At 42.8% G+C, this 4,343-nt stretch overlaps 1 non-coding gene across 1 annotated transcript; it reads right to left on the bottom strand.

Moving 5' to 3' along the window:
- Positions 1-1,589: 1,589 nt before the first annotated feature.
- On the bottom strand, positions 1,590-1,724 carry LOC144235515 (U8 small nucleolar RNA). Its single transcript, XR_013336233.1, has one exon. It is a non-coding gene; the product is annotated as a U8 small nucleolar RNA (small nucleolar RNA).
- Between the last annotated feature and the right edge of the window lie 2,619 nt (positions 1,725-4,343).

Genomic DNA, 4,343 nt, shown 5'->3' with positions numbered 1-4,343 from the left:
GGCAGCGTGAGGAGAATGCTGTGAAATAGGCTGGGAGTTGGGGAGGGCCCAGATTGTGGAGGACTTTGTAGGTCATGGTAAGGAGTTTAGGTGTTTATTCTATGAGCAACGGGATGTCATTAAAGGGTTTTGAGCAGCAGATTGACAAAGACCATTGATAAAGGTCATTCTGGCTGGTGAGTGAAGAATAGATTAAAAGGTTCTCCAGCGAGAAGTAGAGACAAATCGAGAGCTCTGTAGCCAAGCATGAGAAATTATGGTGACTTGAAATGGTGGGATGGTGAGCATGGAGAGACAGATTTGAGTGACTCTGCAGATGGACTGGCAGGTGGACTGTAAGATGAAGCAGTGGTGACAGCTTATAGGGAATCTTCAGAAGGGCACCATTAGGGAAGAACTGAAAGGAGATATGAGGAAGTGTCTGCACTTGAGAAAGGACCCTGGAGGCTGAGCCTAGAAAACCAGGGTGGAACCCCCCTCACATTGAGTTTTACTCTGTTTCTTGTCTTCAGGCTTCAACTGTGTCACTGTCTCCTATCTTCAGGCTTCAACTGTGTCAGGTGTCATTCCTGAGTCATGGATGGATTGGCTCTACAAGAACAATGAAAGCAGTTATTGAGCACTTACTGTGTCTAACATTATGCTAAATGCCTAAATTTTCATGTCAAAAGTATGGAAGACATCTCTTACTGATTCCTGTCTTCTAGTTGCAGAAACTAAGGCTCAGAAAGATTAAGAAACTGGTGTTAAGTCACCTAGGTAGGAAGTGGCTGAGCGAAGAACTGAACCCAGGGCTATCTGACTGAAAGTTCATGTGTTTATTACTACCCTCTGTTTTACAGGCTGTACTTGGCATAAGATGAATCGAATAAATGCTTCCTGTGGATACTGACTATGCATGTCGTCTAAATGAGAGATGTGACTTTTGAGTGAGATGCAAGTCCTGCTTTAAAGAGCTGACACTAGGGCAGAGGATCAAAAGTAGCCACAGGTGAGTCTCTTGCCAACCAGAAAGTGATGTGTAACACACAAGGAGCAAAAACAAAGGACTTTCAGAGTTCAAAGAGGCAGAGAATTTCCCCAGCCTGTGTATAGAGGATGCAAAATCAGAGAGTGCTTCTCGAAGGAGGTAACAGTAGCAAAGGGAATGGCTACAGCTCCCAGAGAGAAACCCAAGGGGGATGGCGCAGATGCTCCCAGTGTATGTGTTTTGTGATTGGCTTAGGGCAAAAGTTCTCAAAGTATGGTCTGGGGACGCTTGATGTGCAAAGTCAAAACTATTTTCATTATTTGCCTTTTTCACTCTCACCCTCTCAAGAGGGTGCGGTTGAATTTTCTAGAGGCAATATGACTTAGGATATTGTAGCAGACTGAATACAGAAGCAGGGTGAGTATCCAGCTGCCTTTTATTAAGCCACATAGTGAAGAAATTTGCAAAAAAGTAAAACAAAGCCATGCTTCCCGGGAATTTTTTGTATGTGCTTGCTTTGAGAAACATCAATTTTGTGTAAAAATATATCCATTTTTATTAATGGATTTATTGTGGATTGTGTTAAAATAATTTAAAATGTTTTTCAATTTTAATTTCTTTCTTTTTTTTCAATCAGGGTGTTGCAAGTCCTGATCACGCAGAGATGCTAATCATGCATCATGCGATCTCCAATCATTATGTTCCGATCTGCTCTCCTGAAGGAGGAACAGGTAAGGATTATCCTACCTGATGATTCAATTTTAATTTCTAATACAATAAATATGGACAGATAGAACCAAAGTTCGTTGGGATCTTCTATGATTTTAGGGAGGTATAAAGCAGTCCTGAGACCAAAAAGTTAACGATCTGTTGATCTGATGCAACTGTCAAGTGCGACCAGGGTCAGGGAGAGGTTAAGGGATATTTTAGGCTGAATGTTGCCTAAGGCTGTGTGTTGCCTTTGCTGCTTGCAGGTGGGAGGAGAGCCAGGCTCATTGCCTCTGGCCTTTCCTTGGCGGGGCTGTGGGCTTTGGTAGGTTTACATGCATCATAGTGTAGCAGTATTCTGTTCAGCTCCAGGCAAGATCCTCCGCCCCTGTCCTATGCTGTGCAGAGTCCTGGAGGGTGGGGCTGCTCTGGGGAGGAGCCGTGGGAGTTCTTAGACACCACCTCCAGGCCTGGAGGGGAGAGTTGTGAAGTTGAGGAGCCTAAGTAAGGTCATTTTGAGATTAAGGCCTCCATTAAGAGCCTTAATGGAGCTGCACCTCGGGCTGCACGTAGCCCCAGTTCCAGGAAAAGCCTCAGGTTGCTCAAGGCTGAAGCCACCCTCGGACTGCCCTCAGATCAGCCAATCAAAAGAAGTTAAAAACATTCCTGTGCTCTGAGTCAGGGACAGAGGATTATAGATAGTTACTTTGTAAAAACTAGCTAATCTCTCACCGCTTGCCTAAAACCCCACGTGGGCCCTTTGAACTCACCTCATAATTGGTCATTTTCAAAGGATTCTCAAAGGTCATGAATGGGTCCCGCCCAAAGTAATGAACACCTCACAGATACTGAATGGTTAAAACTGTTACCATGGGTGCTGTACAATTATGATCGGTGCTTATGTGATGATGCTATACATACAACGTGTGCACTGTAACACCCCCGTCCCTTACCCCATAAACACCCTGCTCGCTATTGTTCCGGGCTTCACCCTGCTGTTGCTGCGCCGGTTGACGGGTGAGTCCCTGCTCGAGCTTGTAATAAAGACCCTTATGTACTTGCATCGGTGTCAGCTCCTTGGTGGTCTCTGGGGACTTGCGATTCAGGCACAACAAAGTGGATAGCTCTCACTGCCTTTCTGGTCTTACTTTGCTACCTGGAGTATTTTAAAGCACATGCTTTTTGTGTGCCTTAGTTTCAATCACCAGTTGGATCGCTCCAATGAGAGCTAAGTCTTCTTGGTCATTGGGATGAGGTATTGCAGTGTGGTTTACCCTATGGGGTTTTGCATTGGCAGTCCTGGTATGTGATCCAGACTCTTCTATGTATTGTCTTCTTGGGCTGGTTATTGACCTCTTAATCTTCATTGGTAAGTAGAGGTGATATCCACTTCATAAGTTTGTTGATGATATTAAATGCGAGAAGCTACAGGAAGTATGCGGTATAGTGGCAAGCACATAGCAAAGCAGCTATTGGGGTAGAAGTGGGACCAGTGTATTGAAAGCATAGGCAGGTAAATTGCGGCTCAAGGACAGAGTGCACATTAAGGTGTTAGCGTAGTGTTTGGGAGCTAATAACCACTTGATAAGTGCTCGTTGCTGTATTGATGTAATTATTTTAAATGTGAATTTTCAAGTTTTATGATGTAGAACTTCCTTATGCTTAGCGCTATCCTCTGATTTGATCATTTGTTGTTCATTCATTAATTCATTCATTTAACACATGTAAAGAACGTATCACCAGATACCACCCTAGATGCTGAGGATTCAGAATTGATTTAAAAAACTGTAAGCATGTAAGCAAACGATGGGCAGTGAGTCACGGGATGCTGGAGAGATGATTCTTGCATAGGGTAAGCTGGCATAAGGCTCTGGGATGTAGAAGCATTTCCCTGCCTGGTGACTTACGGAACTGCGCTCTGATAGGACATTATTAGCATTGTAGAATGTCAGAGCTGATATTCCATAATGCCATTCCGACTGTGGAGACCACTTAGTCTGAGTAGTTTTTCACATATGGAGGAACTGACGTCCTACTTGCTGGTCCAGACCATGATAATGTTCTCTCTTTATTTTATTTTTTAAAGACTTTTTTTTAGTTAGTTTTTTTTTTTTACAAATAGTTTATTGTCAAGTTGNGCTGATGCTATGACTTCCAGCACTATGTTAAACAGCAGTGGTGAGAATGGATATCCCAATCGTGTTCCTGATCTCAGGGGGAAAGCTCTCAGTTTTTCCCCGTTTAGGATGATGTTAGCTTAAGGCTTATCATAGATGGCTTTTATGATGATTAAGTAGGTTCCTTCTATCCCAGCTTTCTCAAGAGTCTTTATTAAGAAGGGATGCTGTATTTTCTCTAATGCTTTTTCTGCATCTATTGATAGGATCATATGGTTTTTATCTTTTCTTTTGTTGATGTGATGTATCACATTGATTGATTTGCAACTGTTGAACCAGCCCTGTAAACCCAGGAATGGATCCCACTTGATCTTGTTGGATAATTCTTTTTATGTGCTGTTGGGCTTGATTTGCAAGTATCTTGTTGAGAATTTTTGCATCCGTATTCACCAAAGATATTGGCCTGTAGTTCTCTTTTTTNATTTATGATTGTTAGTTCTTCCTGATGGATAGACCCTGTAATTATTATGTAATGCCCTTCTTCATCT

The sequence above is a fragment of the Crocuta crocuta genome, unplaced genomic scaffold, assembly GCF_008692635.1.
Source record: "Crocuta crocuta isolate KB4526 unplaced genomic scaffold, BGI_CrCroc_1.0 scaffold340, whole genome shotgun sequence".
Lineage (NCBI taxonomy): Eukaryota > Metazoa > Chordata > Mammalia > Carnivora > Hyaenidae > Crocuta > Crocuta crocuta.
Note: the sequence above shows the minus strand (reverse complement) of the source record. Positions and strands in the feature narration are given on the sequence as shown.